This window comes from Camponotus vicinus, unplaced genomic scaffold (genome assembly GCF_025532165.1).
Source record: "Camponotus vicinus isolate PSW18456_S1 unplaced genomic scaffold, iyCamVici1.0 SCAF_9, whole genome shotgun sequence".
Lineage (NCBI taxonomy): Eukaryota > Metazoa > Arthropoda > Insecta > Hymenoptera > Formicidae > Camponotus > Camponotus vicinus.
Window position 1 is genome coordinate 3,117,157 of NW_028141981.1, and position 26,010 is coordinate 3,143,166.

General features: G+C 36.0%; 2 long non-coding RNA genes across 4 annotated transcripts in view; one reads left to right on the forward strand and one right to left on the reverse strand.

The window, feature by feature from the left end:
- The window catches only part of LOC145977511 (uncharacterized), a 127,038-nt gene extending 102,075 nt beyond the window's left edge, over nucleotides 1-24,963 (reverse strand). The window contains exon 1 of the long non-coding RNA XR_014440518.1: nucleotides 24,936-24,963. This is a non-coding gene — a long non-coding RNA (uncharacterized LOC145977511). The remainder of the gene's footprint in view (nucleotides 1-24,935) is intronic.
- On the forward strand, nucleotides 1,448-3,816 carry LOC145976939 (uncharacterized). 3 transcript variants are annotated; one of them, XR_014440350.1, is made up of 4 exons: nucleotides 1,448-1,690; nucleotides 2,088-2,291; nucleotides 2,365-2,976; nucleotides 3,080-3,816. It is a non-coding gene; the product is annotated as an uncharacterized LOC145976939 (long non-coding RNA). The 3 variants fall into 3 exon arrangements; XR_014440351.1 differs by having other exon boundaries at nucleotides 1,448-1,738; nucleotides 2,088-2,976; XR_014440349.1 differs by having other exon boundaries at nucleotides 2,088-2,976.
- Nucleotides 24,964-26,010: the final 1,047 nt, after the last annotated feature.

Genomic DNA, 26,010 nt, shown 5'->3' on the forward strand with positions numbered 1-26,010 from the left:
TCGAGAAGATGCGGCTAGTCTTTGCTGGCGAAACTCCTGATCCCGATGGCGTGGCAGATTTCGTATAGTTGTGTATTCTAATTGAAAACTGCAAATACGAAGCAAGAGAAACGATCAAACATTCGTAAGAGATAACTAGAAATATATGTCGAAGAAATTATGAAATAAAAGTATAATCTATTATATAATATGATATAAAATTGCTATAAAAATTATTATTGTTAAAGATTTATTGCTGTCTATTTTAGATAATTTAATATATTTCTTCTACATTTATCCATATCTTTACAAGTGCATAAAAAATACTGCTTGTTGGTTTAATATTCTAATCGAATGAGATAATGTTGATTATCATATAAATCTATTCTTAAGCTTTAGTCATTTTGTCTCACTTTTTTCTCTTTCGCTCTCTCATAATGGGTTTTATTTCGTTTAAATTCAAGAATTAATACGATCGTGTGGGTCAAAATATTCGTAGCACTGCAGTACTCTGCTTACGAACCGGGACATTCGACGATGAATTATGGAAGGCATTAGCAAATCTGATTATATCCTCTCAAGGCAAGAGCTCCGAGTAATCCTAGGCAACTGGCGAAACCTTCGCGCAATGTTTCAGACTCTCAGAACCGCAATTAGCTCGTACGAGGATGCGAGCAGAGCTATTCACCATCCGCTTGTCGAGACAGAGAATCTGAGCTTGAGTGGCGGACAGGACGGAGCTACGTCGAAAGAGAGGAAGAGAGAAAGAGAGAGAAAGTTAGCACAGACAATGGTCGCACCTCAATGCGGATTACGTCGTGGCCACTCGAATGTCGTGGGAAATAAAGTAAGACCGTATTTATATGCGCATGACAGAAGTCCTTCGTTTTATCGCACCGATGTCGGTGACGTCTTTCTCGCGGATAATCTTGAATCTATGATGACTTTTATTCAGACTCCTCACAGGATGGATATTGACCGGTCGATGAAATCTCACGACCACGTCGTGATATAGTACTGAATGCGTTTTCAGATGTGTATATGCAGTAAGGTAATCGCGCATCATACAAAAATTCGTAAATCCGTAGAAATATCATAAAAGATATTTTAATATTTGTAAATTATATAATAATGCGAAGTAGATAAATACATACTTGTACACATACTTAACACTGTTTGCAATAAAATTATGTCATTAAGCAAATTTCGAAATATTTTGCAATTTAAGTACACAGGATGCAGTATAAGTATCGCAACATAAAAACGCATAATGTATAAACAAAGAAAACAAAATATTTTTAACAATTTGTGTGATAAAATGATTGACAATAGGAGAAATTATATTTATAATTTTATGTCGCATATATATATAAAATATATACACATTCGAATAATTAATTACGCACATCTATATATCTATAATACGTACATGTATCTGAGAATATGTCCGACACATCAAATTATAAATAAATTTTTGTTTCAATTTTTATCGCAAATTGTATATCAAGCACCTTAAAACAAGAATCGATATTCATATTAAACGGTCAATGGCATCGGAAGAGAGAACAAAAGTGAAAGCTTGCGATCGATTGACGGTGATGAAACGTGCGTTGACTCGCGAACGTCATGATCAAATCTTCCCTTTTCGATGTCTTTTCATCTCTGCCGCTCGTTGACTCGATATGACGTGTCGTTCGGTATTCATATACAAGTATGTACATCTGATAAACTCTGATCGAACGTACAGCTAGATAGACAGGTTAGGATAGATATAGGTGAACAGATGTAGAGAAAATAGAAGATATATGTCTTAAAAAATTTAATCAAATTTTTTTTAGAACCATAATACGCGGTTTGTGAGAATATTTCAATTATCATATTATTTTTTCTAATCGAATTTCTTTATAACAAATTATTATCATAATTACATTACAGAATATATGTATGTACAAATGTATTTCATGGAATAAAAAAATTTTGAAAGGCGATATAAAAAATATCTGCTCTCGACAGAAAAATAACTTTAAATTTAATTGTAATTTTAAATTAATTAATTTAAAATTAATTATTTAATTTTAAATTAAATTGAAATATATTCACATTTTCAGAACCATAAAAAAAATTCATGTGAACATAATCCTTTTGCTTGACATCATGCGAAGGAAAATGTACGTTAAAGACGCATTGACTTCCCTCGGTTTAGCCAGCATTCGAGAACGCCAGAACGAGACGTGGGAGTCACTTAAAAAACGCTTACACAGAAAATTCACGAGTGCCAGTATATATGTATAGAAAAAAAGAGGGGTTGCGAGGTATATGTGTGCACTGAATGCCGAGTCAGATGCCGTCACGTATATACAAACCAGCGATCTTTCTCGTCTACAGTTGTCTCTCCTCGGATGCTGCAATCCTGATCCTGCAGTATCAATCGCAGCTCATAATATTATGCGTAAAAAGTGCGTAAGCGCGTCGTAAACAATTGCGTAAATATATAAATAAATCTGAGTTTTTTTCTGCTAATATCAAACTTCTGGCGGAGATTCTTTCGAAAGGACCTTCTCGGCATTGACCTTCACCGCTGAAATCGGTATGTGCGTCGCATCCTGCCATACCTAACGGATGCGCGATGAAATTTCAGTCCATCGAAGGCCACATACGGCGGGACTTATTGTTAGGAGGACGTAAACATTCTCGTTGCACGACTCGTCATGCAAAAAGAAACGATCAGTTTCTGAGACCACATCGTCAAGGCAATCGAATTTATTTATGTACCGTCTACGACCGTTCGTCAGTCGGCTACCGATTTTTTCGAAACACGAACAACGGCTATGCAGACGGAATTTAATTCCTGCCTTTTTCGTTATCGTAAAATGCTGATGGTGATTCAGTGATGGTGACGTGATCGGAATAAAAACTATATGTCTAATAATAAGAATGTCATACAAAAAAGATATTTGCGCGCACTTTTACTCAACGTATCTAAAAATCTGGATGCAGGCAAGTGAATAAAAAAATACATATAATACATATAAAATATATAATACATATAAAATTATATAAAGTGTGATAATTTTTTATTCACATATATATTTAATTTCAGATATATACAACTTTAAAAAAAAATTTATTTGAAGAAACGAAATGAAAGTTAAAATGAAAATTAATCGAGTTGAAATTTAAATTTAAATGTATGAATAATTTTTAAATATTTTAAAAATTAAATACTTTAAAAATTATCACGAAAAAATACAAATCCCCCTTAATGTTCGTAACTTTCAAATGTATATTTCATGAGATTTATGTTATATTCCTCACTTTACTCTTTAGATTACAAAATATAAGATTGGGAAAGAAAGAAATTTGTTTAGCAATGTTTAATCCAGATACTCAATTAAGTGCTCATTTTAATACGTGACGCGGTTTCTCAGCAACATTCTATATGACATTGCATACATTGCTGTTTAGTAATAGCTGCTTTCATGCGCATGCACAGAGAGAATCGAGAATCCTTAATTGATTTAACTTGCAGTCGCATTCGGTCTAATTCACTCGCTAAGAGCTGTAATTCCGTAGTAACGTCTATTGTGCTGCCGTGGTAATAAGTTATCTGTGTTGCTAAGTCGAATGTGCGTGTACATCTCGAGTTGGCTTCTCTTTCTCGCGTCGCGTCGGCCATCCACTCGATTGTAACCCGAATGAAAGTTTACGATAAAGAATTCCGTGGGCGCTGCATCGATAATATATCGCGCGTAAAGAAAAGGATTAAGCACAGCCGAGCTACCAAAGCGTGGTTCCGTCAAGATTAAAATAACGAAGAAACATGCCATTCAGAAACGAAAGAACGGCGATTAAATTTTAATATAATTGATTTCGAATCTTAGGATAATGTGCTAACAATAAAATATCTGAAAATAATCTTTTCCATGAGTAATTTTAACATAAAATTTTTATACACGTAAAAAGACAAAAAACTTACTTAATTAAAAATATTTTATATAAAAGATATATTTTATATAAAAGATAGTAGACCAATGGTAAATCAATTTTTTTAATAGAATTTTTTGTAAATTTAATTTCACGATACTAATTTTATTTGTGTGTACATATAACATTACTTATAGTTACCAATTTATCCAAATTATATGTCGAATATGTGTACAAGGTGATGCTATTCGCGACTCGTTATTCCAAATATGCAATGTATGTCAACCGCTTTGGCAAAGTCGAGCGCAGCTTTCGAACGATATAAATTCCGAACTCTCGGCGCGAATAGTTAGGAACCGAGAGAAGAGGCGCGCTTCGCGAATATAACAACGCTTAGGAGTGCAGGGGGAACGGAGAGTTTAGAAGCATCGCGTAAAGTCAAGCTTTTCATGAGGCACTGGATGGTACCATAGCGGTCGGATTATGGAAATGTCCGAACTCACAGCGTCCCCCAACTCGTTTCTGTAGCGCGCGTTCTCAGCCGGGCCTAACTCGACTCTTTATTATTGTAATGCCCGAAGTTACGGCCGCGCAGCCTCTCTCGCGCCTGAGCCTCCTGATATAAGGCTTAATTTATGAAAATGGACGTAAAATAGGAGCCGACGACGTCATCGCGCGACTCTCTCTTCGGTAACCCCGAATATTTCGGTGCCCCTCGCGTGTTTCTCAATCCTTCCGAACTTTTCACCATGTTCATGTTGTTCTCCGCGCCGCTGATCGCTACTGGTATTCAGAAATCTAACGAAAAAAGAATCAAATGGATTTTATATATTAAATATACATGCAATTTTAATTTAATGCAATATTTTAATTTAATTTAATGCAATATTAATTTCTAAATAAGTCCCAATATATGTTTATTGTAAATTGTGCAAAATTTCCGACAGTGAAATTCAATTAAACGTAAAGCAAATTATGTAAATAATCAAGTGATGGATTGCCATTTCACAACTAAAAGTTAAAAAAAAAATGCATGGGACGACTGATTAATTGTTCATATTTTCAAAAATTTCTTTATTAATATCCTATTTTTATTAGGATTTATATCTTTTGATCGTCAAGCGGAATTTCTCTGTGCTCAGGTTTGAATTCCTACAAAGAGAATGCATTTATTTTTAATCTACGATCTGCTCGCTATTATGTTTCCCGTAATTTCTAGATACCATGAGAATCAATCGAAGTCTGCTGATGATTCGCAATCGCTCGCGTACTCACAAGCTAGGACGACAATTACACGTACATAAATCGAACAAAGACGGAGAACGAGAGTGAAAGGTGCCATACGTAATCATAAGAAATTACCGTGAAAATTACACGCCGATTGTGCCAGAAGATCGGACAGATCGACCGGTAAATCGATGTAAAAGTATCCTCTTACAAAACGTTGCGTTGGCGTATGATCGAAAGATACAAGTTCTTTAAAATATCAAGAGAGAAAGCTTTTGTGCGAATCTGAGCGTAAATATAGTAGATGAAATCGACGAGAGAAAATAAATTTGCGGATAAACCGGAGAATATTTCTGGAATTTTTTTCTCGATGTTACAAAGATATATGTGTGTACTTTTTTTTTTAAACAAACCTAGGAAAAAAATAACATGAAGCGCAATAAAGGGAGAAAATTAATCGTTCGGCCAGCTTTGATTTATTACTTTAACGTTTGCTATATCAAAAAGTCCGCTACTTTTTGGTAAAACGAGCGGACAAATGTTTGATAAAGCCAAATAAGCGCGTTAAATTTTCGAATGGCACGTTTCGATCGATCGGCGGCTCGTAAGAGGAAAAAAATTACGGATATTTCGCATTGTCAGCGACGAGAGTGGCATATGCAGAGGGTGGTTAAGCGGCAAATAAAACATATTGATATTTACAATTAAATGGGCGAGACAATGAACAAATACCGATGCATTCGACCGTGCGGAGCGCGCGGCGGTTCAATTTAATAAATATCTACCTATTAATTTTCCCTTTTGGTCGCGCTGCGCCGATTGTTACCCCCTCGAATTACCTTATCTCGTTATTCACATTCTACCGCCCTTCTTCCCGATTGCGCGGAGGGGTGGAGGGGCCATCAAACTATTTTATTCGCGGCATCCCCCGCGTATTTGTTCACGCGTTTGTTTTGCGCTTGTTAACAGCCGGCCGCGCTTTACGCAAATCCGCCACTTCCTGCGCCCGTTTGCATTTCATTAACTCTGACTTCCTCCGATTCCCTTTGCATACCACGTGCCGTCGCGTCGTCCGACAGACACAGCACCATGAAACCAGCAAATTATTTTTCTCTTCAATGCGTAGAATTTGAAAATGCGAGAGGACGCAACCATTAATTCTGCAGATTTTTATTTGCGATGAAATGCTTTGGTTGAATATGTATACAGGATCTCTCTCGATAAACCATTATTTTTCCATCGTATAAGGATCTGTGAAATTTCAATTTTAATCTTTGCGATTGTATTTACCTAATTATTATATTGAAATTAAATTGTTGTATTTTCACTGTTTCTTTTAATCTTCATAAATATATCATAAATATAAAGATAGACATCTTGTGATAAATTGAACTCTTAGATATAATTAAAAAAATTGAAGTCCAAGTACAGTTTTTAATTTTCGATAAAAATTATAGAAGCTGCGCTTTCAATTTAAATTCAATTCTTTTTTTATATTACACATCATATTTCTTATAATAGAAATAAGACAATAAGTAATAAAAAAATTAGGTATTTTTTTATTGATACATCATGTGATCAGTAAATCGTCATTCCAAAAGAGGAAGTGGCATCGTTCTCCTCTTCATGAGGATACAATTTGTAAGAATTAACAAAGAAGGCAAGCCTACAATAGCCATTGCGAATCGTGGGAAGCCCTTCCGTGGGTATCGCACCTATGTGCAATCGATACCTACTTGCAGTACTAACTTGCCTCCCTATCTACTTACTTGGTTACTCCAAGCGAGTATTTCCGTGATTCCACATGGGTTTCATGCACGTTTGAATACCATAATATCGTAATATAGGGTGAAAATGGACGAAAGCAAACGTCAAGAGAGAATGTGCGCAGAGCAAATATGCATAATAGCGTTATCTATTTGTCGACCCTATGTATCAGGTAATGTTGATGTAATAGCATTACAAGCAGTTACACACAATATTCTTCATGTAATAGATATAACAATAAATTTCATAACACACTGATTATTTGCTTACTACAGTTAATAATAAAAGAATAAATGATAACATAATTTGGACTGTGATTCTCGTTTAATTTTACAGATATATATTACGTGAAATTTTACAGGTGGATGAGAGATATTTTTCTGAAATGTACATACGGATTTATTGATAATCGATATTATTTTTACATTTGATTATTTTTATTTGATTTTTTATTTCTTTTTGATGATAGCAGAGTGGTTATGGATAACATAATTTAATACAATCTACATCTTCACGTTTTGATATACGATATTGATTCCATGTTTGCTTTTTTACAAAAGAAAGATCATTTGTTAAATAGGTAAAAAAATTCCTTAATTTTCGTGCAACTCATGCATTTAACACAATCGATGCTCGTTTACTCTCCCCCGAAATTCTGCTTGGGCTTCGGTCGATCTCTCGCCGCGGGCCGACCGATTACTTTCGAATCGTTACAAACAGTTTCCACTTCCTCTACCTTTCTCGTCTCGGAAAGACCGTGAAGCGAAACAAACCGCTAACCGCAATTCGTATGCGCGTGGAAAACAAGCGAGCCAGAATGATGCGTAAAAAAAAGAGGCGGAGAAAAAGAGATTGGCAAGAGGAAGAAAAGAGAAAGACTGCGACAAGTAGATACATACCTAAATGTCTAGAAAACATAGTATTTTTTATGAACAAATGTAATCATTTCAAGTCGAAATCGAGATGCCCTCTGATTCGCGGAGTCTTTTCTCTTTTCATCTCAATCTCTCTTCTTGCATATTCTCCGAAACATTAACTTCCTTTTTCCCTCCTTTCTCCTCTTTGCTTTTTTCTTCTGCTGTTTTTTTCAATTTTTTATTGCACCTTAATACACTGCGAAATAGGTGCTAAAGTATAATTTATTTGCGTTCAAAGAAAAGGAGAGAAAGGTACGAAGAAGTAAAAAAGGGCGCACGACTACTGGCCGGAAAAGAACCTTAACGCTCCGACAAGGCGCTTTCAAACTGATTATTCACATAAATCAATAAATAACCCATTGGTACTGGGTCCGCTTGCCCGCTTCCAGTGTCTGAAAGCACCATTTCACATACATTATACCGTACGATACATTAAGGAGGCCCAAGGCCCCGCAAGCGACGATATATTATTTATTCCGCTTTTGGTGGCTGGCATCGTCGCGTAATAATGCGCCTAATGTCCCCAAACTTTGTATGTATTTGGCCTGTGCTCTGTGGCTCATTCCATATAAAAATGATCTCACCGACGATAAATTTGTTAGTCGTTCTGAACATCATTGGATTATGCTAATTGCAACCGATGAATGATGTTATTTGACGACATTGGCAATATTCATAATTATTTATTTTGCATATTTGAATACTATTATAATTATTAATGGAATTACTATTTGTTCAGTGAAATTTACAATAAATGAGGAATAAGAATATTAAATAATGTTTCTTAAAAGTGATTTTATAACGAATTTAATTTCATATACTTGAAGATTAAATAAAGATTATTTAATGTAAAATTAAATGTATTATAAATATTTATTATAAATTAAAATAATTTTTACTTAAACACTTTTTAAACTCTTTATATCTGTGGAAATATAATTTGATGGGTACTAAATAAAAAAAATATGTATTTAATTATTTTTTATTAATACTTGACATTTCTTTAATGAATGATAAAACATTTTCGTAAGCATTAGAATATAAAGATTTACACAGGAGAAAAAAATGCATGCATAATATAATGCAACGCGTGCTCGTTGTTACAGTAAAACAGCAATTTCACATTCACATGCAGAACGCAGCGTGTAACGAAGATCCAAAGCAATTCCCATCGGGGATGAATGCGGCGGTATCGCCCTCCGCGAGAATCATTGGATTATGCTAATCGCCAGCGATGAGTGATATTATTCGGTTATACCAGCCACGAGCGTGGCCATTCATCTAGCCCCGAGCCTTCCGGTTATCTCGCAACCCCATGGATCCTGAGAGCGAGTCGGTCGGAACGGCGGGACTAAGGGGTACAGACGTGTCTCGTGCATTCGTGCATCATCCCTTCCGGTCAGGGTCAAGGTTCATAAGTGCACGTGTTTGGGATTATGCCGCGCTTCCGCAATCGCCCCACTCGGCGCTCGTTCGGTTATCAATACCGACACATGTTCGGCCTGCCGCGGTACTCGCGCCGTCGACGCGAAATTAATCACCTCGCGGATAAGTGCGGTGAAGTAACGAATGAGGTGGATTAATGAGGTAGGCAGCGTATTATTATAATTACTTCGGGCGCGCGCATCGTCGTAGATAAATATTATCCCTCGCCGCATCGGATGCGTTAAATTAGTCGTTAATTAAGTTTCGTTTAGCGAAATAATTAAAACTAACGTCACGATAATCAAGCTTGAAAATTTACATAAGAGGCGCCGGAAATACGAATCTTCTCTGGACGATCATGGCTTGCATTTACTTATATAACATCGCTTCTAATCTCTCTTGCTGTCAATTACTTCAAATTAAACGCTTGTTTACCGATATATAATTAGTATATAATATATATAATGTATATATATATATATATATATATATATATATATATATATATATATATATATATATATATTGCAGCATCGCTACTTTCAGTAATTTATTCATAAGTTATTTTCGCAGAAGAGGGTTGTTTGTAACAAAATTATATCGCACCAACGCTATCTTGATATAACGAGGCCAATCTCATAAATAATTTTGCGAGTGCAGTTAGCCCTTAAGTGCCTGCGAATCCGTATCTTGAGAGTATAAATATAAAAGCTAAATCGGTTGCTGCGAAACTGATAAAAAAGCGTGAGAATCGGTAAATAAATAATAGAAACAATAAACGTTTCTTGAGGGGTATTTTTACACGTTTAAATAGTAATAAAAGCTAGAAAATTAATTGGATCTTCTTAAATCATTTTACAAAAAGTTAAAAACAATTAATTTTCACACGTTCTACGATGAGAAATTGTGTAAAAGACGTTTAATGGGAATCATATATCATCTTTACCGAGTCAAAGTTCATGCATGCGGAGATATCAGCCACAGCCACGCCTTATCTTATCAACAGTGTTTCGAGCAAAGATATTAATCGAGTACATACCTTACCCCCGATAGGGTTAAAGCAAGTTCATAGATAATAGATAGATAAACGGATCGATATGTTGCATTACGAAATATGTACATCGTTTATTATGAATATATTGGTCTTTCATTAACGAGATATTATGATTCCGAAATATATATAATTACACGACATTATAACTCGTAAAATAACTACTAATACATTCGAAGAATGAATTAAATTTTCTAAATTCATCAACTAATTTCGCATTAACATTTTTTAAATATAACATAAGTTAGTTAAAATATCCTATTAAAAAATAAATGAAAAAAGGCAAGATCATCGCGTGTCTCGCCATCGCATCGTGTAACTTGTGCTTGTAACGGTAAGAAGATGCAGAAGATGAAGTCGTGAAAGGGGCAGGAGAAGCTAGTTGTTTTTAACTCGAAGTGGACCTGCTTGGCTAGTGCAGATATTTACTAGATGTCTATGTATGTATATATTATACATGTATATATATGTATTTGTATATGCATTTTATATATGTACGTATATATGTATGTTCCTTCCTCTCCGACAACGGATCGCTGCATCTTTACCTATACTGCCAGAACTTATTCGAAGAGCGGCCGAGTAGTTCGAAATTTCTTTTACTTTGGATTTGACAGGACGTCGATTGCAATTCGCAAAAGTTGTCATATCATGGACAGACGAGCATGAAGACAGGACTCGGAAGTGCACTTTGCGTCGTCGAGAGAAAAACGTATCGGCGACGCATTAATCATTCGGAAAACTAATATGTATTAGCATTGAATTTACATATCAATGATACAGCAGGCGCGTGCGCAAATACTGGGAATCACTGGTACACTCGCTAAGATTTATGGTTAATATTGACAAATGGGTTGCTCGAACGAGCGACAAAAAAATTGGGATTTATTGGTCATTATTCACGCGGATTATTACGGGAACGCTTTAAGTCGCAGACTCGCCTCCCGAAGGGGTTTCGAAAACTTCAAGTCCGGTGGCCGTAATGCGTACATACAGTCATGATTAAGTAAAGCCTTTAACATTGAAATTTCCTCATGCTGCGATGAAAAAATAGCGCCATAATGCCTTTATCGTACAATTAGAAATCACTCCTCTCTAGGATTTATCGACTATTGTTCAATATACGGGAACTATAAACCGTTTCACGTAGTGCTAAAAATTTTCCCGTAATTCAACGATTCGAGATGGTATCGTTATTTTTAGTAGCATAACATGTAATCGCTATTGAATGCAATTGAATCGCTGATTAGCCAATTCTAACTTTTCAAGAAATAATTACTGATAATTGTCGTTGCTTTTATTGACCATTGATCAAAAACGTTTGCTTTTACTACAGTTATTATATACTAAACAACCAATTAAATAACCTGAATTTTTATCGTGGCATTATAAAAATTCCTTATACTGTAATTTATTATTCGAAATAAATGATATATAATTTTATGGCAATAATATAATTTAAATAATTATATATTTATTTTGCAAAATAATAATATTTATATGTATTATAATGTCATGTATATTTATCGTGTTAAAAATAATATATGTTCCAGATGATAATATATAAAAACTATACATCATTGAACTTAAGATTTATAAAGACTTGTCGGCTTTTGAAAGAAAATCGAAGAAGTTCGGGATGACTATATCTCTTCGATAAATAATTATGTATTTGCGTGGGCATCGATCAATGGGCAGGATGCCAAACGAAATGATTCATTATTTATTGCATTCGCGATATATTGCGAGTTCCATATACGCGTCGTTACCTGGTAAAGTACTAGTAAATCATTCGACTATATTGGTTCACCAACGGCGAGAATGCGACATACGCGGATGCGTTTGTATCACTTGCTGAATTTCGCCATCAGGACAGGATGCACGTTACTGATAAATTCGTATGTTAATGACACGCGGGATGCACTCGATTCGGTATAACTACCGGCGCATCTGCGGTGCATAAACGTTATGAGACGCCGATAGTCGTTGCCGAGATAATGAGAATCATAAAAAGCTGTGAGAAACGAGATCGACCAGCAGTAAATGGAAGTATTTAAGTGGATACTTTGTATTTTTAAATACATATCGCAAGGATGATAAATTTGATCGCATTTTCTATCTAGCAGGCATGTTCCGCAGTTGCGGTTGCAAATATCCTTCTATTTTTAGATCGTATTAATCGTTTCAACAGTGAATTAAAAATTAAAATTTTAAAGGTCTCTGAATTTTCAATATTTTCAATATTTTAGAAGAAACTGTTGGCCCGATTGAAAGAAATAACATTCTTTTAATACCTACAATTTTCAAAAGTGATTTATTTCAAGTTTTAATTTAAAAAGTGGCGCATTAAATCAATATCTTGAAATATTCTTAATTCTTTCCCGCAGAGACGTCGTGCCATCCTTAAGAAAAAAGAAGGAACAAGAAACATGTTTCATGACGAACAGAACAAGAGTTATTCAACGACAGAATCCGCGTAACAATCGAATCGGCTGTCGTAAGAAGTTACGCGTCATCGGATTCGTCGTCCCGGCTTTTATAATCGTTGATATATGACATGATCGTTTCTTTGTTGTATAGAAAATTGAGAGGGAGTAGAAGAACACGTCGACCGAATCGGTCGGCTCGGCTGTCGTTAAACTGCAAACTTGTAACTCGAGAGAGAGAAAATCGCACATCTTCCTGTACCCATTCATTCTACAGTTACGCTCGAGTTATCGCCCGCTCGTGCACGTAAAATGAAAGTATGCTCGCGTTTCATCTCATTGTCATGTCTAGAGTTAGCGGAAGCGAGATACACATGTACAGGTTTTAGAAGTCGTCTGTTTTCTCTGAATCATAGATATTATGGAACGAGAAGAATGGCTGATTTCTCAATAAAATGATTCCGAATCAATGTTTTTTGACTAAAGTACGATTGAAAGTTAAAGAATTTTAATTAATTAAAGTTCAGAGGGGAATAATAAGAGCGCATTATCGATTTAATTTGGCGTAAATTTATTATAATAAAACTTTAGTCTGGAGTTAAACTTGGACCGTATCTCTCGGCAATCTGGATTTTATTAAGTAAGATCGACAAAGAATCGCATTTCTACTTTATATCTTTCTAAATGAGTTTCTAGGATAATAAATCATCGTTGATACATCGAAATTTATGCGGCCAATGAATGAACTACTTGCGCGATAGTTAAGTGCTTGTAAGTAAAACTTAAATATGGCAAAAAACAATGCTATGGTGTTAAAACGAGAGTTCACACGCCGTGCAGTTTGCTTTATTTGGTATATACTTTGCGCGGGATAACGTCTGTAAGTCTATAATTTTGATAATGAATCGTAGTGTTCGACTAAAGGCATTCATTATGCCGAGACCTAGGCTTTAGGAAGTAACAAAATTATATAGGATATAGTATCATCAATCATCTCTATTCTGACGAGTCTTAGATATAAATATTCGCTAAAGTGTTAGACGAATTTCGACTATTTTATGCTATGTGCCTAACCGTGTAATGTTTTTCGAGTTCATTAAAGGAAGAACTATGGTATACTCTATTTCAATTAAGTTGTTATATTATTATTCTTATAACAATACTATTATTTTTCAAAATAAAAAATAGAAAGCTAATCGATTAGAAAGATAGGCAATAAATAAATAATTGCAAGCAATATAAATTATTACAAGAGAAAAATGCAATTACAAGAAAAGATCTTCCAGATTAAAATAAGATTCAGCTTTAAAATATTGACATTCGTATAATTAGAAATTCGTATCGCTTTTTCGTTATTCGATGCTGCATTTAAAGCTGTCATGAGAACTTTTCTTAAACGCGACTTAAAATTCGCGCACAATATTCGCGCGATTCTTGCATAAGCTTCACCGCAGTTATTTGTGTTCATTGTGCATACAGGTAAATAAGTGCCAGCGACTGAAAGAGAGTTTAACTAACTTGTAGTAGAAATGGTGACTCGACACGACACCGCTCGTTTAAGCGTATTTAACAGAGCGACATACAACAGAATGCGAGTATGTCACATGAATGTAGTGCAATAAAAGTCGCATCGTTGTCGTTTCCTGCAGAAGTCGTTCAATACCGAAAGACCCAACATACATAACTCTACATGAAAAAGATAATTGAAAATGTTCAATTACCAAGCTCTATAATGTAATGAAGAAATAAATTGTATAATGTGTGTGTTCTTCTATAATAATACAGTAATAAAGAATAAATATATACCAATTCATATAATATTGGCTTTTAATTCTTATTGCATTAACGAAATCAATTTCGAAATACAACAGAGTGAAAATATAAAGAGTTTAAAACGATAAATCTACGTCAAATTTTAAATAACCATGAATAAAGTACTTTTAAGAAAAATAAAATATGCTGCTGCATATTAAAAAAATATAAAGCATTTTGATCAAGAAATAATTGCGAAAAAAATATTATTTTTCAATACTATTTATGTCCTGTGCAAAATATTAACATATCTTATTCGATCGTAAAATATTACTATGTGAATATATTATTTTTTTGGAGGATATAAAAATTACTCGCCGCGGCGACATAAATATTGAGATAAGTGACAACGTAAAATTGCGAATAAACGACGTCAGAGGATAACAATAAAATTGTGGTCACTGGTCGTCGTCCAGAAGAGTTACGTGCGAGAAATCAGCGATCGACTACGAAAACGGCCCGTCGTAAGAAGCGGATCTCTACAGATGTAGACCGAAAATCCGTTTTTTACACCCGAAGCGGCCGCCGCGTAAAATGTGGAATCGGCTAAGGCGCATAAATAACCGGCCGGTAGTCGCACAATCGTCTCCGACGAGACGGAGTCGGTGTCGAACAAGCGCGGTTACTAACAGGGACTAACGCGAAATCGAGATTCCTCCGGGCTGCTCCGTCCAGGGCCGCCCATTACTCTCCAGTCGGTCTCTATTCGCGGCGTAGTAGGATACATCGTCACAGACGGACATGAGGGATCGCCCTGGGCTCCCCAGGTAGCCGCGGGCCCCGAGGGGTCTCGATATCCCCGGTATCCCCAACAACGAACAGCGACAATCATAAATCCTGCACTCGCGCCGCTCTTTTCAGGTCGCTTTCCCGCGACGCGTCTCGATTCGCGCGACTTCTTCGACCTCGCGCCCGAAAGAGAGAGAATCCACGACCGCTCGTTTTATTTTATTTTTCGTAAAGCCGCGCGCGGAGCGCAAACCTCCAGGCTAGCTCGGATTGCGAGGAGATCTACAGAGAACGACGGTGAGAACCTCGATTTGCGTTTTATTCTGTCGCTCGTTGCGTCTGAATTTATGGCCTTTCCACCGCTTTGCCGGTCAACCGAGGCGGAGAGGTGCCGTTTGTGGGCCGCTAAATTATTCGTCGGACGTATCCGCGTCCGCCGCGCCGATACCTTTTGTCGAAGATACGCGAAAAATACCTACATCGTATTTACATATGTATAGAGATATCGTTGGATATTTTTTACAGCGCGCTAGTCTTCTCGCGCGCGCGAATGACGAAGAAAAAGATTAAAATTCTTCTCCATCTGACAATTGCTTCGACTACGTATAAAAAATACATAATAGTAGTAAATTTAATGATAATTGCAGGATTCTATGAATGATATTATCTTGCTGATTTATCTTGAAGTTCATTATTAACGTATATCTTATGTTCCTAACATATATCTTGAAATAAAAGCAAATTATACATTTAATCGAATAAAAATTTATTATCTAAGCAATAAAATTAATATTATTCTTGAAAAATTTTAGAATTTAAAGTGCACATATATGTCTTGTTAGATATAATGTGATGAACACGAATTCAATACAAGTTCTTCGTTCATCACACACGACAGCAACACGTTGTTTGTCGCGTGCAACTCTCGGCTAACTCGATTCTCGCACGACTAAACCAGCGAACTTTCCGATTGTTTCGAGTTAACGCTAACAGTCTATAATCGCCAGCGAGATTCAAAGGCAGTAAACCAGAGTCCGTAGCAAAGTCGCGAAGGGTTTGCTAATCAGAGATTTAATTGATACCGCGCGGCAAGCACGACTGTCGCACACTAGCGATTACACTCACACAGAAGGAAAACACGTATAATGCACGCGAATGCCATAGCGTGCTATCGTATCAGGCAAAAGGAACGGACCGTAATACATATGTAACGCGACAGCACGGCAGGATACGAAATGAGGATGAGGATGGTAACTAAGGACCAGAACAGAATGGGTTATAGGCTACTTAGTCCTGAGCTCTTCATTAGCAACAGAAGTTCAGAAAGTTCGTGGTTGGTCTTGCATCGCAGGATTAAATTGAACTGAATTTACCTGAATGGCTGGTCAGATGAAAAACACATAAAACATGTGTATGTAGTTAATACTTACCTGAAACAAAGAAAAAGAGGAAATTACACATTCAAATCTACAGATCAATTAAATTGAAGTACTTTACTTTTGCAAAAATATTTTTGACAATTGACAATGTTGAAAATAAATTACGTTTTAATCATTTAAAAATTTCATAGTCGATTATTCAATTATAAAAATATAGTAAGTTTTAAAATCTAAACAATCTAAAACAATTGTAGAGACGTGTTTAATCAGTTGTTATCAAAATTCATGTACTTATGTAATTTATGTACTTATATAATAATTATTTCTACAAGCAAAATAATTAATATGTATATAAGAATTGCTTTGTGATTAAAATTCATTCTCTGGCGAAATCGAATTTAGCTAATGATTTCTCTAACGAGCAGCCTATTATGGCAGACTATATGGATTATTATGGCTGAAGCATGTAATACTTTTTACATTGTAATCTCGTAATATTTTTATCATTTTTTCAGCCCACGTATTCGTTACACGACACATGAAAATTGATAATATATAAATATCTTTTATTAATTAACGGCAATAAGAGAGTTTCTTTAAGACGCATGGCTGGCAAAAAAATGTTAATCATGTTGGGGTACATTTTTCCCGATCGTAAATGCTCGGGTATAAACGTTCATAGGATTAATAAAATACGTTAAAAGTGGCGTACACTCTTGTAAAACGTGTTACATTGGACGTTGAGTTATATTAACCGGGCGCATATAAGAGAAACCAGTTGCAATTTATTCTGATTATAGATATTCTGTGGCGCACTTTCACAAACAATTCGCACCATTATTTTTTCACCTAATACTAATATATTTATCAGTATATTATTCGATAATTAATATTCGATTATAATAGCCTTAAAGATGACAGACGAACTCCTTTGTAGCAAAATTATGTCGATACCTCATTTCTTTTAATATAAGAGCAATATTCATCTGCATTTTTACACCGTAATAGTGGTGGTTGACGTGTGGATCAATCTTTACACAATCATAGCAAATATTTGAATTCACTATAACGCGCAAAGGGATTCTTTAAACCCCCTTTCCCCCCTTTTCTTTTTAGCATTTATTTCCCCTGATACCCCCATGCCTGTGCAAAAAGCCTAACATACATAACAAACAGACAGAATGTACGAGCGAAACGTGGGAGCGGAAGATGGATTAAGAGATAAGGAGGCGTATCGGGACCAATCAATTACGAAGTCGAGGGTTCATGCATGGCCATATACGGGAGTGAATCACCCCAACTAGGGGCGCGCGGGACAATCTTGCCCCCTAAAAGTGAAACGATTTCTGAAATATTGTTCCGTACAGCAGTTACACGATAAGGTCGATCGTGATTCTTGTCCTTTCCTTCTCAAGCAAGCCCATAAAATTTCTTAATCGCCCGTTATCGACTATCCAGAGAAATGCCAGCCGATAAAACATTATACGCGAGCCTAGTGCTCGGTTAAACGAAGATTAATACGCGACGCGCGATTCACAGATGGACTATATAACGTCGACGTTGGAGGAAGATTGGTTAAAGTTGTGCAGCTAAAAGTCATAGTCGCGCTCGGAAATTCTTGGCGATAAGTCGCTGTGAGAAGTCGTTAGTTAATTCGGTGTCCGCTATTTATTATTTTTATCTAACGCTTTATCGTGCCTGGATTTATTTCGGAATTAGTTTCAGTCACGAACATCATGTTTTTTACTCGAATCATCGTTTGATATTATAATCGAGAACGCGTAGTGAGAAAAAACATTTTTCACTAAATTATATATATGTATTTTATATAATTAAAATTAACTTATAAATGTTTCTCGCAACAATAAAAGCTTTTAACGACCTTGCGTCTTCGATGAATCTTTTATCTTCAAAAATTCCGTCGATGTGGAAAACACAATACAACCATTACAGACATTTACAACAACGGAAATACAAGACGTCGATCTCCTTTCATAGGATTTAGTCGCATTAGCGCGAAACAATTTACCTAAAATGCTTCGACCTGCTGAAATGGCCGTGTAAGCGCATGCGAACCCTCGCAAAATCGAAAGAACGTAACATTCTATGTCGAGTTATCGAGGGGATAAAGAGGAAGAGAAAGAGAGAAAGGAGACAGCAACAACTCCACCCCATGAAACATCTTCCATTGTGTTCATGGAATGACGAGGTTCTTCGAAGGGAAAGGGGATCCCGTTACGGAACGCTTGTAATTCTCATCTTATCCCGAAAATGGACGAACAGACTTGCCACGAAAATCCACCGCAACAGAATGCACCCCTTGCAATCAAGTACGAGCCATCAAACGTTTTTCATGCCGTTCCGTTTCTATTCTGCGGCCATGAGTTCTTCCTTTCATTTATCAAACGTTGAAGTGGTCCTCGTAGAAATGAAAACCTTCTTGAGATTTTAATCTGTCCATTAAATGGCAAAACATACCTGTACGGCGAGATAATTGAGTGATTTTTACGTAAAAGAAAACTTTCAAATCAAAGCTGAGTCTTTTACTATTCTTTAAAAACATTCCTACAATATATGGCAGTAAATTTATTAATAACATAGTAAAATACAAGCTTTGATATATTTAAAATAAATTATAAAGAAAGAAGGGATACTGAGCTTTAAAATCATTGACAAATATTTACTAGATATTAATAATAAGTTGTTATTGATATTAATTAATAATCTAAAGTTTTTCTTTATTAAGTAGATTTTTATGTAAAAAGTGTCTTAGTCACAAAGATATATCTATTACGCATCTCATTAAATATTTACAAGATAATTACGAAAAAAGAGAGAGAGAGAAGAAACGGAAAAAATATTATAAATATAGAGCTATAACATCGAATTTTCAATGTATCGTTCCATTTCCAAGCAGGAAATGCATTTCAAACATAAATACGACTAACGGTGCTTCCCGCTAATGAATTATCTCAATTATATTCATCACATGGGATTCAAACCGGTCTACCTGCATTACTAGGAAGAAACTTAACGGCTATCTGATAATTTCGCCATTAAGCCTAATTGATTGTGAATGACTGGATCGCGACAAGTACAATCGTTTGATATGACTCAAGTGATTACATAAAAGCAAATTGTAAATCATGCTCCGCTCTTAAACGTTTCGTTCTAACACATGTCGCATTATCGCGCATTTAATGCATATTATCACTTAAATTGACATTATATTGGCATCGTATTCCCCTGTATAATTTACGAGTTCTCGGCAATAGTAAGGTAACACGAAATAAACTATCAGGTAAATAGCATTAATATATTCTATGTTAATTACCTATTTCTATTATAATTTAATATATAGATTTAACGCAATAAATAACAAATGATTTAAATTCTCGCAGAATTTATATTTTCCGAATTGCACAACCTGTATAATTAATCAATAGAAATCAATAGAAAGAAAACTTGGAAAGTGAAATACGGTATTTTACGAAGTGAACATTTGTTGCTTGCTGACAACTTATTTATCTCTCAAAACTTATGCGGGTTATATCTCATACATCGTCATCGAGCTATGCATGCAACAATCATCGCCGCTGGCAGACGTGACAACCCGTAGAAAAAAATCTTCGATAGGATGAAACTGTAAGCGGACATCGATTGAGATTACGCGCATAACCGGGCGTATTATATACAAAAAGAGATCAGTATGTTACTGTGTATGCGTGTACGCAGTGCTGGCTAGCAACGTTCAACATTGCCACGATTAAAACAGGGGTGGTACGTATGTAGCCACCGTAGCTTGCAGAGGGAACAGAGAAGCCCTCACGTCTCGCTACAGAAGCCGCAGGCTATGAAACAAATCAATAGTTTGCACTAAAGTAAGTTGAGGAAGAGGCGGAGGAAGTGAAGACGGAGAAACAACTCATTCGCAAAAGAGAAGGAGAGAGGAAGGGAGAAACATCGGAGGGAGGAGAGACGGATAGGGCTTTTCGCAGGGGTGGTGATTGGATGGAGTTGCTCAGGATCCCGTGAAATGATATCCATCGGAGTAGAAGCAGATAACGCTCCTCCGTTTTAGTTGCTCGCTTGCCTTTCGACTCCCAATGCTTATAATCGGTTGCGAACAAGCAAGATCGCGCGCTCGCGGAAACGCGATCGACCAAACGAGCGTCTTCGGATCGGGGGAAGTTTTCGGATTCATTTGCGGGAATCGAGGTGTTCGCGGCAAAATTCGCGAATCTCATTAAAACAATGTGAAATTGCGACCCTCTTTGCGTACTCAGAACGGCTTCTGTATAAACCATGTCGAAAATCATGTCTCTGTATTTCACATTCTCAGTTATTTTCATGTATAAAATGAAATCGAGCTCTAATAATGCAAGCATAATATTTAAATAATATTTTTTCTATTTGTACAAAAAATATTCTGTTAAACATTTTTCATAATTTTAATCTTGTAATAATTAATCTTTCGATTTTTCACTGCGATTACTTAATATTTATGTATTATTATATGAATGCATTATATTTTTTGGTATTTTATATTTTTTTCTTTTTATTATTATACATATCTATTTGATATTTTTTGTATATTTTTGTTTATTTAATTCGAGGACTGAATTTAGTAATAATAATGATGCTGATGATAATAATAACAATATCCTTTTTCTTATAGATTCTAAGACAATTTCTTGGCGTGCCACTCAACTTGATCGTCGTTTAATCGATAGACACGTCACTCTTGAGTCTTTAAATGGAAGTACTTGCCTTTGTGAAAAAGAGAGGAGTATAAAAAGGAAGAAAAAGGTATCTTGCAATGAGAACAGGGATGAAGTGCGCTACAATAAACGCGCGGTATAACTCGAGGCTGCCTGTCGCGGAAATGGAAACGCGCAAAACAGGAAACTGGTTGCGTCCGGGTAAAATAGGACGGATTCAATAGGACGGTTGCGAGTCGCGGAAAAGGGGATGAGCGATATGTGCCCTTTTGAACGCGCGTCGAAGAGGCATCGCGCTGCTGTTGGCCGGCGGGGTAGGGACGCCAGGCTTAGGGGGGAATTTTCGGCGTGTATACACGCTATAAATGCGCACACAATACACGCGTACGTGACGTGCGAGCATTCGAAGTCGGTGACCCAGCTGCACGCTGACAGTTGTCGACTCTTTGTCAATTTCCCTAAGCGACTGGAGCAGACATCGCCCTTCCGAATCGGCACCCCCGTGCTGTCGACCCTGCTCGCGCGAGATATCGCGACACTCGAGTGCTGGCACTCGTCTATTTTCCCATTAAGCACGTACACGTGATTACAGGGCAAAGTCGCGCAACCCCAAGTGTGTGCGCTCCTTAAATTCGAACGCTAGCGTATCTAAACGGATCACCGATCGAATGCATCTGCCAAAAATTAATAATTTATTGCAAATATATGCTGAAAAGAAGATTAGCGAAAATACGAAGTATGTTTTCTTAATAATTTGCATAATAATAATGTTTAAATTAAATTTATATAGTATTTATTTTCCGATTGTATAATGCACGGAAGATTCTATGACTTATATCGCATTGTAATTTAAAAATAATATGCAAAATATTAATATATACATATTACTAAATTTAAAAAAAATTATTATAAGATTAAGAGATTATAAGATTAAGATTATTATAAGAATAAGATTAAGAGATTTAGATTATTATATAAAATTATAATAAGATTATATACACACACTAATTTAAAAAAAATTATTGATGAAAAAATACACGTAGCTCGGATATATCATACTGATGATAGATGTGAAAGTCAGCCATACATAATATATAAATCTGACTGTCCACGCTCACTATGAAAAACGCTCACAAATCTCGATTTAATCGCTTTTTTTATTTGAAATTCGCCGCACATTTGTGTATTTACACGCACAAATGCATTCAATGGCTACGTTCAGCAGAAAAAGCTGCTTTGCAACTGTTGTAAAATTCGTGAGTCTGATTGGCGTATGCTCTTAATTTTGACTGAATCTAAGAGCATACACCAATCAGATTCACGAATTTTACAACAGTTGCAAAGCAGCTTTTCCTGCTGAACGCAGCCATTCTGCAATACAAACTGAGTGTAGCTATCTAATTGGCTGTACAGCTTCGATAAACACTAGAGTATTGATGCACATAGATAGTCATGAAATTTTACTCCAAAACCAAACTTTCGCCGCATCGATCGATCAAATCGCGAAATTGGTAGTACAAGCGGAAAATAAGAGGCATTGAAAAGCATAATTCGCCAAAATTTGTACGAATGCTACATGTGTGATAGTCATAAAACTATTCATGCTATTTTCGCCTTTTTGGGTCAGATAAGTGGCGTTACCGGAACTCAAATGTGCATATTGCGTAATGAAAATATGCTCTAACACTATACACAGAATTTATGGAAATGTATGTAGATTGTGTTACGTAAGTTGATAAATAATGCGCAACGTTTATGAATAATCGTGCAACCATGGAAGCCAATCGCATTAAAGGGGCGCGTTACAATAAAGATAATGACATGACATGAATAAAACACATGTAGGTAAATACCAGATCAATTAAATTAAAGTTTAGCGGATAGCAGAGTACGTGGATTATCAATCAATATATTCATGCATGAATTATGATGAATTTTTACATATGATAATTACAAATTAAATATGTTACATAATATCATTATTCATTATCTGATAACGAATTACGCGAATCATGTGAACAATTTGCATTATCGTGTTGAAGGATAACAAAGCTCCGCTCAAGGTCTAGCTGCGAATAACATGAATAAAACGACAATTTGTCCTTTTGTCCAAACAAATAAAGTGGCGATCGAATATGTGTAGTAGATACGAGCACGAATATATATCGGCCGACTTTCCTACTTTAAGGTCACTATCACGTATATTCACACATGTCCTTATGTTTTTCCTTGTTTTCACCGGCTAGCAGAGTCACGTACTCGCCGTTCCACACGGATATCACGAAGCAGAGTTCACGGGAGAGAACGCGCCGCATTACCGCGTGGTAATCGCAATGATTACGAGGGGCCCGGAGGTGCTGGGTATATGTAAGAACCGTGTATGCGTTCCGCGCGAGCGCCGTATATAGGCCGCTTTATGGTCCGCCCGCTCGATTCGGATCGGACAGGCCTTAACGAGCGAAGAAAGAGTGCTAAATGTTGAAGAAATTACGCGATGGCGATTCCATCGATCGCTATCGGCGGTAATGCCGTGTGATCGACATGGCTACGCCATGCACGCGTCCCTCGTATCGAAAAGCCATGGCTTTTCCAGACGTGTCGGTGAAATGACGGGAAGTCGGATGGGCGTGCGAGTGCAGTTACTTGGGTATAAGTACGTCGTGTATACGGTTTAATGCAAGGATATACGAGCCTTACCTTTTTGCAACTTACGTGATAGAGTTATCGTTGCGTCCACGCGTACCATCATCACCAATACTCGGATTATCATGTTTATCAATAATTATGGTGAATATCTCCAGCTGTCTTAACTCGTAGCCTCTTCGAACGATGAAAATAGAGGGGATCGATTACAAAGTACGGAGATATTTATTTTTTACTAAATTCTTATTTTCTATTTTGTTTGCGCACGATATTTTAAGTTTCGTGATAAACTTTAGGTCAATTGTTTTTTAATAATATTTCATTTATTATTTATATTTTAATATCCAATATTAAGTATCTTGATATACAGTTTAATAATCAAATTTGAGATTGTTGTTATTACAAGCCAAATATCCTGCAGTGAAGCCTGAGTTACATATAAACAGTTTTGACGAAGAGTAATATATACTAAATATTGACAAAACTTGTTTTGCTACCACAAATTCAGTAACTGATATTTATGTCAACATGCTCTTCTCCTTCTCGCGTTTCCCTCCCCAAGAAACTAATCGATATGTCAATTTCGGAAATGGCATTGTCTATTTCACTCGTCAATCTCAAATCACAATAAATATCGTTCTCTCGAATTCGTCGTCACTTTCATCAATCGCACATCCGCGCGATGCCAAGACACAATATATAACATTGTTTATTAAAAGGAAAGGAACCGTGGGGATATGGATGCTTTCGAAAATATCTCTTCAAAAAAAAAAAACGTAGGGCGTGTTCGAGAACGCGTTAACTTTTCAAGGCACTGCTGTTGGGCGCAGTCACGGATTAGCAGCGTACATTCCGTTGTCGAGTCTCGATTTTCAAGAATAAGAGAGAACAAGGGGTCCATGCTAGCACGTTTGTATTGCCATTCTATACTATACCTTTGTAAATCGAAGTATACGATCGTAGCTTGTGAGAACGCCCTGCAAACTGTTCTGTCTCTAACATTCATTAATGCAAAAGTTATTGGATCTGAAAAAATTATAATAAAAAATTTGCAAATTAGAAAATTATAAAAGAAGAAAAAAGAAAAAAATTCAATGAAGTAATGTAGTAATTTTCACTTAATCAATATAAATTTCTTTTTATAAATATATATTTTTTTTTGAAGAAAAGAAGAATATTTTTATAAATTTATATAAAAACGCATATACGATGTTTAGAAAAGGTTATTTCGTCACATTTCTAGCCCTTTATTCGATTCTGCAGTTTTACATTCAAAAATAAATTCGATGAATTTCTATGTCGAGAAAAAATACGATGCTTCTCGACACCATGAATACTCGAATCGACTTTCGTGCATCGCAATCTATCGATTGAACGTCTATTTGGTTACGAGCCAAACACAAGAGAACTTTCCCTTATCAAGTCGCGCGATCATCGCATAAGTATTAAGTCACGTGTCCGCTTCCTTACAGGTATCGATCCTTTTGCGAATGGGCACGTGAACGGGCACGTAGAAATGATGCCTCCGGGATGACGCAAGGTACGCTTACTTGCGTTTGATGAGATTTTTCGCAGCGGTAGAAAATATGTAACTGACGGACGTGAAGAATCTGATAAAGGAATATTTATCGATTATCCTGCGGCTGATAGACTGATAATCTTCAGGTACATGATCTCCGACAGATTATTAATCGACAATATGACAATATCTAGTTAGTAAAAGTGAAGGATACGTCGGATAATAATTCTCAAAGAACCTCGTCGTTCTTGCATAATAAATTTTGCGCAATATACATTCCGCAACGTAAAGTGCAGTCAATATACATATCATCTCTATAACGATGTCTACTGCATTTGACATTCAGGATCGTACACATTCCTATACACATATATTAAATTCTATAACTGTATATTATTATTAAGTCGTCAAACTGATTATTTAATAATTTATGACTTTTATTAACTTTATATGTATTATTACACATACATTTTATACGTTTTAATTCAGCA